Raw genomic sequence first — 15,402 nt, forward strand, 5'->3', positions numbered from 1 at the left:
AGGTACACTCTATATAAACCTTACTTACCTACGAGGTGATCCATATACACACTGGTAGACATAAACTCTCGAGGGCTTAGGATCTAGTTCACTTTCCCGCTTTTTATTCCTTAGCTCGTGCATCTAACGAGCCGTTTGTGATTAAGTTCATCAACTGACTTAGCCTTCGGAGGTGGACTCCCGACCCCAGTGGTCGGGCCACATCTGATGCTTTCGTTTTGCAGGTCATCACAAGGAGATCTAAGGGCTGAGCAGATTTTGGACGCATCATTTGGCGCCGTCTGTGGGAAAGACTTATAAAGCTATGGTGACTAGATCAGCAGCAGCCGCGGTAGCCGCTGCACAACGTGATATTGGTGTTCAAATTCCTGGAGAGAATAATCCAGATATTCCCCAGGGAAGTCTACCACCTCTTGAGGTAGATGGTGGTCAAGGAGGACATGATCCTCCAGAGACATTCCAAGATCAATTGAATCAGCTAAAGATTCAACTTTTGGAGGTGAGTCAAGCACTCCGCATGCTAACCAGACGAGTGGTATTACCACAAGAACCTGATCATCGTGATTCAGGGAGGCGTGTATTGCCACGAGATCAAAGATTGACTGAAGATCGGAATATCGGTCAGAACTTTCGTGAAGGTGACCGAGGGCCTAGGAGAATCGATGATCAACCTAGGCAGGACGATCGGTTTGACAGATCAGAGGAAAGTACGACCGATTCAAATACAAGGTTGGATACAGGAGTGAAGACTCACTCACCGACTGTTAGACGAACCGTTCGTGATGATCGAGCAGTTCGCGATGAGCGGAATGTTCGTGATGAATGGGCCGTTCATGATGATCGAATAGCGCATGATGATCGTGTTGTTCGAGGTAGTGATCGTAATGCAGAAGATCACTCGACTCATATTAGTCAGGAATTGGCCAATATCAATAAAAAAAACTAGGACAATTGGCTAGAGGAAGGATAACTGATGATATTTATTCAGTTATTCGGAAAACCCCCTTTGCCGAGCCAATTGCAGGATATCAGTTTCCCCACAACTTCCGTTTGCCTACCTTTTCTACATTCGATGGCTCCGGAGAACCTACGGCCCACATCGGCTATTATCAGCAGACTATGGCAGTTGCCGGTAATTCTGATGAAATTCTCTGCAGGGTTTTTGGTTCATCTTTAACCGGAGCAGCACAAAAGTGGTTTTCGAACATCCCATCTGGAAGGATCGTAAACTTTGATGAGTTGGCATGCAAATTCATAGGGCGGTTCCAGAGTGGAATCCAAGTCAAGAAGACAAAAGAAACCTTGTTTACCATCAGACAAGGAAAGAGCGAATCGATCAGAGAGTATCTGAAAAGATTCAATAGAGTAACAATGGAGATAGAGAATTTGGATGAGCAAGTAGCTAAAACTGCTCTATTCACTGGACGCACTAACCAAAGACTCATGGAGCTATTACTACAGGATATGCCTACAACTTATGCTGAGCTGGTACAGAGATGCCAAAAGCAGGCTGAAGTCATGGAGATCTTAGATGCGCGCCAAGGAGACAACAAAGCCTCCACTAAAGAACAGAAGGCTCCTGAGTAAAAGCAGAAGCCAAAGCAGAATGTTCGAGATCGGGTTGGAAAGCCTCAGGCTTGGCGGCAGAGATCTCCCGGTAAAAGTGAGTATACTCCATTGAATGCTCCTCGGGCTGATATTCTGAACATAATTAAGAAGCAAAATATTTTGAAGTGGCCACCTAAAATTCTTTTGAAGCCTGGAGAGCAGTAGGATCGAGAAAAATATTGTCGTTTCCACAAGGATTATGGTCATTATACTAATGACTGTCGTCATTTAAAAGCAGATATTGAGAGATTAATATCTCAGGGACATTTGTCCAATTTTGTTAGCAGAAGAAGAGAGGAGCCACGTGAGGCTGCCCCTAAAAGGGATCGTTCGGTTAGTTCAAAACGACCGAAGGAGGCTCCGAAGTCTAAAAAAGGTAAGGAGGTGATTGATGCCACTCGGTCACCGATCCTTACAATTTTCGGAGGCTCAGAACCCGAATCACTCCGGAGGTTAAAGACAAAGTCTAAATTTGTTGGAACCGGAGAGACGCAGAAGCGGAAGAGGCCAAATAGTGAAGATTCCATCACCTTTGGCGAGGAGGATGAAAGAGGCGTTTGTCTACCTCATGATGATGCCATAATCATCAAGGTAGAGATTGCGCGCCGAGAGGTACATAGAGTTTTAGTTGATACAGGGTCTACAGCTGACCTAATTTCTTATGAAGTGTATCAAAAGTTGAAGGTGGATGAGGATTTGATGGAACCGTCATCCACGCATTTATATGGCTTTGCAGGATCGTCTGCAATAGCGGAAGGATCTGTCCAGTAGGATTTATCTATTGGAAGTTTTCCCAAGGAGACTACTGTCCGAATCAATTTTTTGGTGGTTCGGGAACTTCCAGCTTATAATGTTATCCTCGGACGGCCATCTTTGTCCAAGATAGGTGCTATTGTTTCAACGAAACACCTGAAGATAAAATTCCCGACTGACATGGGAATTGGTCAAGTTTCCTCTGATCAGAGGATCTCTCGGCAATGTTATGTTGCCTACTTGAAGGACAAGGAGGGCCCGAAGAAGGTGACGGCCCTACCTATAGAAGTTCGAGATGATCGGGAAGAAGCAGAAATGCAAAGGCCCGAGCCAGTAGAAAAGATGTTGCAAATCCAGCTGTGTAACGAGGATGAGAAAAAGATTACTTATATTGGGTCTGAGCAACTGGAGGAGTTCAAGGAGGAGTTGAAGTTTTTTCTTCAACAAAATAGTGATGTATTCGCATGGTCTGCCGAAGACATGCCAGGAATTGATCGGACTGTCGCAGCAGAGCATAAACTCGGATAGATCCAAAGGTGAAACCAGTTATCCAAAAAAGGAGAAATTTCTCCATTGAAAAATACGAGGCCGTTCGGGGCGAAGTCGAAAAAACTGAAGAATTCTGGTTTCATAGAACCAATTGAATGCCCAACTTGGTTAGCCAACGTGGTAATGGTCAAGAAGGCGAATGGGAAGTGGAGGATGTGTACAGACTACACTGACCTCAAGAAGGCTTGCCCTAAAGATTGCTATCCGTTACCCCGGGTTGATCTCTTGATAGATGCGACTGCAGGATATGAAACTTTGAGTTTCATTGCCTACTCAGGGTATAATCAGATCCTTATGAATAAGGATGATGAAAAGTTTACGACTTTCATGACTGATCGTGAAAGCTTTTATTACAAAGTCATGCCATTTGGCCTGAAAAATGCAGGAGCTACATATCAGAGGGCCGTCAACAAGATTTGACTTAATCGGGAAGAATGTTGAAGCTTATGTTGACGACATGCTAGTAAAGAGCTTTACAAGAGCAAATCACATTGCAGATTTAACTGAGATATTTTTTTTAACTAAAAAAAAAATATAAGAAAAAAGAAAAAGGGGGGAGTGGGGAACCCACCCCAAAACTTGCCCCGAAACCTTGTTATTTGTAGGTCCGATGACCCGAAGTAAAGTAAGAAGTCAGCTTTGGGCCATCCCAGTAGAGGACTTGGTGTCTGGCTTTGAATCCATGAAGGTTGATGATGAGGTTCTATTTATGGAAACAGAATCCTGATGAAGATCTAATTAGTTGATGGACTTGGAGTGCTCTCTATCTTGGTTTGAAGGCATTTCTACCTATTAGGTAAGTCACTTGACTTGTGTGCAAAACCCCTTTAGGATTGGATTTGATCTGGACCTTCAATTCCCTGTTTTGGCCTTGCTGTCAGCATTGGTCGACTGATTGGTCGACGGGCCAGTCGACCAATCCACTCGACCAATGGGTGCTGTCTTTGGCAATTAGGTTGATTCTTGCTCTATTTAAGTCTAACCTCGAGTCCACTTCGTATTTGCTGCCTCCAAACCCTCCGGAACGAACCAAAGACCTCTCGCAAGTCATCTCTCTTGCATCCTTGGAGTTTTCTTGGCGGATCTTCGTCGGAACTCTTCTTTTTGCATCAAAAGGTATGTCTACTCTCTCTTCTTCTCCTCCATCTTTGTTTTTCTTTCCTTTTTGAGTTGAGACAGTAGAAGAGATGCTGCATTCTCTGTTGCAAACATCTCTGAACATGTTCTCATGATCATCCTAAGGATTTAAGGCTAGAACAATGATCTTAACCATGATCGTTGCAAGCTTTTGAAGGATTCATGATCAAACCATGATTTAATCTCTGTTAATCTTCTAATCTGAATTCTGATCTCTTTGGATCTTCTTTCATTGATCATGTTAGTGGTTAAGGGTTGTGTTTTCTTTCCATGATCCATAATCCATAGAATTCTAGTTGTTCTCTTCTACCTTACTATGTGTTCTTCATGATGCATGATAGTTACATATATGGTAGGTTTTATTTCCTTATTTAGATTTATGCTTCTAAGCCTTATTCTATGAAGACCTATGTATGTTTTCATGTTTTCATTACCGAAAGCAATGATCCATCCTCCTATAGTTCTTGTCCTTGTTTTCTATTTCAAAATTCATCAAGATCCATGTTTGATTTATTTATGGTAACTTTTTGTTTCCTAATTTGGATCTTGATACCTTGATTTGATTAGTGTTTTGAGGTCCCCTTATTGTTAGAATACTACTGATATAGTCTACCCCTTGATTAGTACCCTTTTGAACCACCAAATTCGGATTTCATATCTTAAAACTCTGATTTTATAAGCTACTGTCTGCATTGGTCGACTGATTGGTCGACTGGACCACTCGACCAATCCACTCGACCAATGAGTACAAAGCAACTCCAGAATTGGTCCGTTTCGGATATTTTGATATATATTCTGCTAGGGATCTTTCCTAATATGTTGTATATACTTGTTTAGGACCTTCTTCTCAAGTTTGCCAAGATCTTACTTGATTTCTTAGGATTCTTTGCGAGTTATAAAAGGTAAGGATGGTTATTTCCTTAATTACATAGATAGCATGAATCTAGTTTCTATATTTGAATATCATTAATATGTTTCCTAAATTAGATTCTTACAATGATATACTACTGTTGCATAACTTTGATTACAGTAGCATTACTTATTCATATTGAGTTGATTCATGTATGATTTACTTACTAATGTTATACAAGTGATTGTAAATACTGATTTCTTTCTATATATGGAGTTACCATATATGTGATGATATGAATTGATGCATGTGTATGCTTACGTATGGTTTGGAAAGGAGAGGTGTCCTTTTGACACTTCTGTCCTTGGACTACTACGGGAATATTATGGGATGTTTCCGGAGATGCCCTCTGGACACCTTCCTAAACTGTTGGATGACATATATAGGATTGTCTAGTAGTGTTTGGCTAGGATGTCCTGTTATGTCAGACCCTAATCGGAGGGGTATTGAGACCGAACGTCCCGTGGTAGCAATGGGGATTCATGGGCGCTCAAGACCGGTAACAAACCCGTGAGAGGACAGGAATCACATTGTGGGGGCCATTTATTGGTAGGGTTGCATATGGTTAGACTTGGGCTCACGGGCGCTTAAGACCGGTAACCAACCCGTGAGAGGACGTGAGAGCTTCCCGTTTACCATATGTGGATGATCAATAGGGTTGGTGAGTCCGTAGTCAGGGACTATGAGGACTCTAGTGTGAAGGATACCGGAAAGGATCGTCGGGGACGAGGAATGGAAGTATCTCGGATCTGACTTGATGTAACCAAGTAGAAGACATGCATTTGGCTAGGTTTTACCCTGACATGCGCTAGTACTTATACCAAATGGTTGTGAGAGAGTGTGTTGACTTAACCCCCTGCCAAGGTTTGTCCTGAGGGATGAAGGACCCATTACCAATTGGTCGCCCGGAGATATCTTAAATGGTTGGAGGGGAATCCAAGATATCTTAAATGGTTGAGGATGTGAGTGGACTTTCCTAAAGAAGTACGGTGCTATGACTTAAAGCATGTCCGCCAATAGAGACCAGCATACATAGAGTTAGATTCATTCATTCATTGTTTGTCTCATATCATATTGCATTTATGATTGTTCGGAATCCTGCCATTTATGTTATTATGGATTTTAATCGCCTTACTGAGTTTCTTTGAAACTCATTCCTTTATTGTACAATGTTGTTAGACTATCCTGCAGTGCACCGAGTACTATGACGGTCCCTATGAGGAAGCGCAAGGCGAAGAGACATATCTCCAGGGAAGGTGATTGCGGTTACCACAATTACTCACGAAGATCCCACGGGTGGTTATGCTCCGTACGATGCTTAGTCCGACCATTGAGTGGAAGCGTCCTTGTGCTATTTATGAGATCTACACCTACAAGGATGTCGTCTACAAAGTGGAGAATAATTTAGTTACCCAATGTACTTGCTACTGGGATTAGCTTTTATCTAGTTTATTTTTAGAGCTACTTTTCCACTGGATGTAAAGTGGGATTTTTGCTTCACTTTACTTATCCGTTTGACACTCTGATTATATCTATTATTCTAATTCATTTATGATTCATTCTTTCATTATTGGATCTATGATTTATCTTCCGCACTCATGTTATGATTGTTCATGATTATGTTATTGTTTATGTGGGAGGTTGATCACTCGATACCTGATCTTCGGGCTGTGGATCACACTCTCGGGTATGCCGGATAGGGTACCGGGTGGGGGAGGGCGTGATGATTGGTATCGGAGCCCAAGGTTCGAGGAGATCCTAACCACAAAAGACAACAACTGAACATTCTGAGTCATTGATCTGAAATGACTCTTCTACTCTTAGAAGTGAATAATAGAACACAGAATTAGAAACTTGAACTTTGAGGCATAACAGAACATTTCGAATAACATACCATAATTATACTTGAACAAATGACACTAATGCAAGGAAAAGAAAAGTGCATAACATACAATAATTAAAGAGAAACAAAATGAACTTCATTAATTTCAAAAGTTTTTACAATGATTACATCTGAAATGCATAAATGGAAAATCCTAAAGTACAGTCTATCTAGGTGATCTACTCGATCTCTATATGCTCGAACTCCTCTCGCTAGCTGAGTCACCCGATGCTCTATCCTATCCGTCGAGACTCCATCCTCTCGTACATCTGCTCTGTCCGACCTCCATCCTCTCTAGCATGGAAGTCATCGATCTCATCTGTGCACCAAGATCCGAAGTCTCCGGAACCGCATGTGAAGGGCCGCCGCCTCGAAGTGTGATGAAGGAAACTCGTGATGCACGGCTCAGCCTCGCGCATATCTGTATCATCTCCGGCCTGATCATCACTATCGGGACCGATATCCTCTCCTCCATCCTCGATCCCTGATCCTCATCCTCCGATTCATCATCATCCTCACCCTCCGGACCAGGAGATCTCTCTAACCGATGTAGTCTCATCCGTCGAATGGTCCGAGTCCCAATGGGGTATCCACGTGATCTAGTGTCCATCGGAGTATCCTCGAAACTCACCCCGAAATGCCCGAAGATCAAAGTCGAAGCCTCCCATAGCAAAGGTTCCGCATGCTAGGCCGCAGAACTAAGTCCAAGCATGACCTGCTGAATGATGTAGGAGAGATCGATCTCGAAGCCCATGTAGATGCGGTAGATGACCAAGGCCTCCATCATCGTGACCCGATGGTGATGTCCGGCTTTCGGCATGATGTTTCGGCCGACTATGCGACCGATAATACGTGCGAGAACCCGTCATCCGTCCGCTAGTCCATGGTGTGAAGCATCGGCGGCTATCCCATAGCGTAGAGCATATCTCGCGAAGCTCGTACGGCATCGGATGGCTGTCCGGATCTGCTCCTGCGGGTATCCACACACACTTGCCGTGGATAGTAAGGGACCTGCAAGATCTCGGCCGGTGTCCGGGTAGAGAAGCGAATCCGAGTCCGAAGGACCACTGCTCCCGAGGACAAGTCCGAGTGGATGTCCCCGGCCCCGAGCCTCCTCTGTGTAAGTAAGGTTGCTGAAGAACAACCTCACTAGCTCCGGGTATACCGGCAAATCCTCGGTGAAGAGGTGAGTCCACTGTAAAGTGTCGAACCTCTGCCGGATCCTAAAGGCTCTGAGCTGGCGTAAGTGAAGTAGACGCCCCATCTCGATGTTACAATAGCTGAAGTAGGCCTCGTACGAAACTCGGCTCGAGGTGTGTCAAATAGGTCCGGTCTCCTAACCTCCTCTCTAGGCTCGAAAGGAACCCGACCTCTGCCCCTAAGAGCACCTACGATGCGACCTCGACCTCTACCTCCTCCTCGTCCTCCCCTCTGCATGATGTATCTGTGGAAGAGACAAGAGACATTTCCAATTAGTGCTATTTCAAGATTTGAGCCAAAAGGGTATTTTCGTAATTTTTCGGAAAATTTCAAATTTGGGGGAAATTTGATTTGAACATACTAGCATGTGCACAATACTTGGAATTTCATGTCTATGAAGTTGTTTTGATGAAAATCGATCGAAAACATGGATTAAAGCGAAAAATTCAGCAAGAAGGAAATTTGGGGATTTTGCATTTTAGGTCAAAATTGGATTTTTGAAAAGTTGAAATTGGTTAAATCAAATTGTATGGACCTATCTACAGTGTCATCTTGAGCATGTAGCATTTGATCTCGTGCGAAAATTTCAAGCGGTTTGAGAGAAAACGAAATTTTTCTAAAGATATCGATTTCGGTATAAAACTTTGCGAGATGAGCACCAAATGTGTTAAAACTTGTTGTCTATGCATGTCATTGTGTTTAAAACCTAGGGAATATGTTTCTAAGCATTCCTAAGCATGATTTCTAGCATTGGATACAAGTAAAGCATGGTTTTATTGAAATGCAAGCATGAGAAGATGAAAATGGAAGAAAGAATGAGAGATTTACCTTGTTTGTGAAGATGGTGTGTTGTGGTGTTGTTGTTGAAGCACTAAATCACCTCAAGAACACTTGTGGGAACTCTTGGAGACTTTCCCTAGAGCTCTCTCACCTTTGGAAGAAGTTAGAATGAGGTTGGAATGTGGAAATGAGGCTTATAATGCGAATTTTCGCATTACTGTCTTCATTGGTCGATTGATTGGTCGGGGGTCAATACTCGACCAACCACTCGACCAATGGTCACGGTGACCTCATTTGCTGTTGAATTTTTGGAAAATGTGATTTTTGCCTTATGGAATATTGTTTGATGACTATATGGATATATTTGAGCATGATTTAAGTTTTCAAATCATTTGGTCAAGTGGATTTTTGATGATTTTAAGTAAAGAGTGGAAGCAAGTTGTTGATGATGTTCTTGGATATCTTGCTTCTGATTTGGAAACCAAGGTGACACACTAGGTGGGAAAAGTTAAGGAAGAGAAGGGAGTTTCACCTTGGGGAGCTCCGGTCTTGTTCGTCAAAAGAAAGAGCGGTAGTATGCGCTTGTGCATCAATTACCGTGAGTTGAATAAGTTGACTATCATGAATAGATATCCGCTGCCCAGAATTGATGATCTCTTCGATCAGTTGAAGGGTGCAGTTGTGTTCTCGAAGATTGACTTAAGGTCCGGATATCACCAATTGAAAGTGAAGTCTAGTGATATCTTCAAGACGGCTTTCCGAACGCGGTATGGTCACTACGAGTTTAGAGTCATGCCCTTCGGATTGACCAATGCTCCTGCGGTGTTCATGGACCTCATGAACCGAGTATTTCATGATGTGCTTGATAAGTTTGTGATTGTTTTCATTGATGACATCTTGATCTATTCGAAGAGCGAAGAAGAGCATGCGAGTCATCTAAGTTTCACTTTGCAAAGGTTGCGAGAAAAGAAGTTGTTTGCTAAGTTTAGCAAGTGTGATTTCTGGCTTAAGAGAGTGGTTTTCCTTGGTCATGTAGTTTCAGCCGAAGGTATTCGTGTCGATCCCGAAAAGGTCCAAGCCGTCGCTGATTGGGAGAGACCGAAGTCAGTAACGGAAATAAGAAGTTTTCTTGGATTGGCGGGTTACTACCGAAGGTTTATTGAGAACTTTTCTCGGTTGGCTGCTCCTATGACTAAGTTGACCAGGAAAGAAGAGAAGTTTGTTTGGTCCGGCGCTTTGTGAGAAGAATTTCCAAGAGTTGAAAGATAGATTGACAAGTGCCCCGGTTTTGACTATACCCGATAGTTCCGGTGGTATGACAGTTTATACCGATGCGTCAAAGATTGGTTTGGGTTGTGTCTTGATGCAACATGGCAAGGTCGTAGCCTATGCTTCTCGGCAATTGAAGGATTATGAGCGGAATTACCCCACTCACGATCTAGAACTTGCCGCCGTTGTCTTTGCTTTGAAGATTTGGAGATATTATCTTTACGGTGAGAAGATTGCCATTTTCACGGATCATAAGAGTTTGAAGTATTTCTTTACCCAAAAGGAGTTGAACATGAGACAAAGGAGATGGTTGGAACTAGTCTCCGATTATGATTGTGATATTCGAGTATCACCCTCGGGAAAGCAAATGTTGTTGCTGATGCTCTTAGTAGGAAGAACCAGAAGAAGACTTTGGATTTGAATGCTTTGAGTTTACCATTGTGGTCTTCTATTGAGAGTTTTGATTTGGAAATCGTCCACGAGAATTCTGATTTTATTCTTTACGCCATGACGGCAAGATCTGGTCTTAGAGATAAGATTGTTGCTCTGCGAAGTTCCGATCAAGAGTTTTTGACCAAAGTTGAGAAGATTTCTTCGAATCCCGAGTCGGACCCCGACTTTGGTATATCCATGGATGGTGCTTTGTTGTTTAGAGGAAGACTGTGTGCATGCACGACAACGAAGAAGTTAAGAAAGAAATATTGAAGGAAGCACACCGGTCGGTCTTTCTTGTACACACCGGAAGCACCAAGATGTACAAGGACTTGAAGGAACATTTTTGGTGGATTGGTCTAAAGGCGGATGTTGATGATTTTGTTGCCAAGTGTGAGACTTGCCAACGTGTGAAAGCCGTTCGACAACCTCCATCTGGATTACTTCAACCCCTTCCTATTCCTAGTTGGAAGTGGGAAGATATCTCCATGGACTTTGTGACTAGTTTGCCTCGGACAAGTAAAGGCAATGACACTTTGTGTGGGTGATTGTTGATAGGTTGACCAAATCAGCCCATTTCATTCCTATGAAGATCACTCATACTCGGATAAGCTAGCCGGGCTTTATGTGGATAATGTGGTTCGATGCGCATGGTGTGCCATTGAGTATTGTCTCGGATCGTGATCCTAGGTTCACCTCAAGGTTTTGGAATAGTTTGCGAAGGCCTTGGGAACCCAATTGAACTTGAGTACAGCTCATCATCCACGATCGATGGACAATCCGAGCGGACAATCCGAGACATTGGAAGACATGCTCGGATCTTGTGTGGTGGATATGGGTGGTAATTGGGATGAACACCTAGCTTTGGTTGAGTTTGCCTATAACAACGGTTATCAAGCAACAATAGGCATGGCTCCATTCAAGGCTTTGTATGGTAGTACTTGTAGGACACCTTTGTCTTTGGTCCGAGACAGTGAAAGAAAAGTCTTAGGTCTGAGATGATTGAAGCTACAAGTGCTATGGTAGATATGATAAGAGAAAGGATTAAGTCTCACTTGATCGAGACAAAATCTTATGCTGATAAGAGAAGGACCGATTTGGAATTTCAAGTTGGAGAGAAAGTCTTCTCCGAAGGTCTCACCAATGAAGGGTGTGATGAGATTCAATGTTAAGGGAAAGCTTAGCCCTCGTTACATTGGACCTTTCGAGATTTTGGAAAAGGTTGGACCTGTTGCGTATCGATTAGCATTAGCTCCGTCTCTTGCTGGTGTGCACAATGTGTTCCATATTTCGATGCTCCGAAAATACATAGAGAATCCGGAACACATTTTGCAGCAAGCACTGAAGGACTTAGTGCTGATTTGACCTATGATGAAGAACCGGCCGAAATCCTGGATAGGAAGGACAAGCGAGCTGCGGAATCGCGCCATTCCTTTGGTGAAGATTCGGTGGAAGAACCATACCCCTATTCTTGGGAAAGTTCTGGGAGAAGGGAAGAAGACATGAAGGAGAAGTTTCCTTACCTCTTTGGAAGCACAGTACGCTTTCAATTTCGGGGACGAAATTTCTTTAAGGGGGGAGAATGTGAAACCCAGCCCTAACCTTGACCCGGAAACCTTGTTATTTGTAGGTTCGATGACCCGAAGTAAAGTAAGAAGTCAGCTTTGGGCCATCCCAGTAGAGGACTTGGTGTCTGGCTTTGAATCCATGAAGGTTGATGATGAGGTTCTATTTATGGAAACAGAATCCTGATGAAGATCTAATTAGTTGATGGACTTGGAGTGCTCTCTATCTTGGTTTGAAGGCATTTCTACCTATTAGGTAAGTCACTTGACTTGTGTGCAAAACCCCTTTAGGATTGGATTTGATCTGGACCTTCAATTCCCTGTTTTGGCCTTCTTTGTCGGCATTGATCGGTGATTGGTCGGCGCAGCCGGTCGACCAATCCACTCGACCAATGGGTGCTTGTCTTTGGCAATTAGGTTGATTCTTGCTCTATTTAAGTCTAACCTCGAGTCCACTTCGTATTTGCTGCCTCCAAACCCTCTGGCACGAACCAAAGACCTCTGCAAGTCATCTCTCTTGCATCCTTGGAGTTTTCTTGGCGGATCTTCGTCGGAACTCTTCTTTTTGCATCAAAAGGTATGTCTACTCTCTCTTCTTCTCCTCCATCTTTGTTTTTCTTTCCTTTTTGAGTTGAGACAGTAGAAGAGATGCTGCATTCTCTGTTGCAAACATCTCTGAACATGTTTTCATGATCATCCTAAGGATTTAAGGCTAGAACAATGATCTTAACCATGATCATTGCAAGCTTTTGAAGGATTCATGATCAAACCATGATTTAATCTCTGTTAATCTTCTAATCTGAATTCTGATCTCTTTGGATCTTCTTTCATTGATCATGTTAGTGGTTAAGGGTTGTGTTTTCTTTCCATGATCCATAATCCATAGAATTCTAGTTGTTCTCTTCTACCTTACTGTGAAACCCAGCCCTAACCTTGACCCGGAAACCTTGTTATTTGTAGGTCCGATGACCCGAAGTAAAGTAAGAAGTCAGCTTTGGGCCATCCCAAGAGAGGACTTGGTGTCTGGCTTTGAATCCATGAAGGTTGATGATGAGGTTCTTTTTATGGAAACAGAATCCTGATGAAGATCTAATTTGTTGATGGACTTGGAGTGCTCTCTATCTTGGTTTGAAGGCATTTCTACCTACTAGGTAAGTCACTTGACTTGTGTGCAAAACCCCTTTAGGTTTGGATTTGATCTGGGCCTTCAATTCCCTATTTTGGCCTTGCTGTCTGCATTGGTCGACTGATTGGTCGACTGGGCCAGTCGACCAATCCACTCGACCAATGGGTGCTGTCTTTGGCAATTAGGTTGATTCTTGCTCTATTTAAGTCTAACCTCGAGTCCACTTCGTATTTGCTGCCTCCAAACCCTCTGGAACGAACCAAAGACCTCTGCAAGTCATCTCTCTTGCATCCTTGGAGTTTTCTTGGCGGATCTTCGTCGGAACTCTTCTTTTTGCATCAAAAGGTATGTCTACTCTCTCTTCTTCTCCTACATCTTTGTTTTTCTTTCCTTTTTGAGTTGAGACAGTAGAAGAGATGCTGCATCCTCTGTTGCAAACATCTCTGAACATGTTCTCATGATCATCCTAAGGAGTTAAGGCTAGAACAATGATCTTAACCATGATCATTGCAAGCTTTTGAAGGATTCATGATCAAACCATGATTTAATCTCTCATTAATTTCCTAATCTGAATTCCGATCTCTTTGGATCTTCTTTCATTGATCATGTTAGTGGTTAATGGTTGTGTTTTCTTTCTATGATCCATAATCCATAGAATTCTAGTTGTTCTCTTCTACCTTACTATGTGTTCTTCATGATGCATGATAGTTACATATATGGTAGGTTTTATTTCCTTATTTAGATTTATGCTTCTAAGCCTTATTCCATGAAGACCTATGCATGTTTTCATGTTTTCATTACAGAAAGCAATGATCCATCCTCCTATTGTTCTTGTCTTTGTTTTCTATTTCAAAATTTATCAAGATCCATGTTTGATTTATTTATGGTAACTTTTTGTTTCCTAATTTGGATCTTGATACCTTGATTTGATTAGTGTTTTGAGGTCCCCTATATGCTAGAATACTACTGATGTAGTCTACCCCTTGATTAGTACCCTTTTGAACCACCAAATTCGGATTTCATATCTCAAAACTCCGATTTTATAAGCTATTGATCTGCATTGGTCGACTGATTGGTCGATTGAACCACTCGACCAATCCACTCGACCAATGAGTACAGCAACTCGAACTGGTCTGAGTACATTTCGGATGTTTTGATATCTTTTCTGTTAGGGATCTTCCTAATATGTTGTATATACTTGTTTAGGACCTTCTTCTCAAGTTTGCCAAGATCCTACTTGATTTCTTAGGATTCTTTGCGAGTTATAAAAGGTAAGGATGGTTATTTCCTTAATTACATAGATAGCATGAATCTAGTTTCTATATTTGAATATCATTAATATGTTTCCTAAATTAGATTCTTACAATGATATACTACTGTTGCATAACTTTGATTACGGTAGCATTACTTATTCATATTGAATTGATTCATGTATGATTTACTTACCAATGTTATACAAGTGATTGTAAATATTGATTTCTTTCCATATATGGAGTTACCATATATGTGATGATATGAATTGATGCATGTGTATGCTTACGTATGGTTTGGAAAGGAGAGGTGTCCTTTTGACACTTCTGTCCTTGGACTACTACGGGAATTTTATGGGATATTTCCGGAGATGCCCTCTGGACACCTTCCTAAACTGTTGGATGACATATATAGGATTGTCTAGTAGTGTTTGGCTAGGATGTCCTGTTATGTCGGACCCTAATCGGAGGGGTATTGAGACCGAACGACCCGTGGTAGCAATGGGGATTCATGGGCGCTCAAGACCGGTAACCAACCCGTGAGAGGACAGGAATCACATTGTGGGGGCCATTTGTTGGTAGGGTTGCATATGGTTAGACTTGGGCTCACGGGCGCTTAAGACCGGTAACCAACCCGTGAGAGGACGTGAGAGCTTCCCGTTTACCATATGTGGATAACCAATAGGGTTGATGAGTCCGTAGTCGGGGACTATGAGGACTCTAGTGTGAAGGATACCGGAAAGGATCGTCGGGGACGAGGAATGGAAGTATCTGGATCTGACTTGATGTAACCAAGTAGAAGACTTGCATTTGGCTAGGTTTTACCCCGACATGCGCCGTACTTATACCAAATGGTTGTGAGAGAGTGTGTTGACTTAACCCCCCTGCCAAGGTTTGTCCTCGAGGGATGAAGGACCCATTACCAATCGGTCGCCCGAGAT

The sequence above is a fragment of the Hakea prostrata genome, chromosome 9, assembly GCF_041222555.1.
Source record: "Hakea prostrata isolate BN-2017 chromosome 9, UWA_Hpros_2, whole genome shotgun sequence".
Classification (NCBI taxonomy): Eukaryota; Viridiplantae; Streptophyta; class Magnoliopsida; order Proteales; family Proteaceae; genus Hakea; species Hakea prostrata.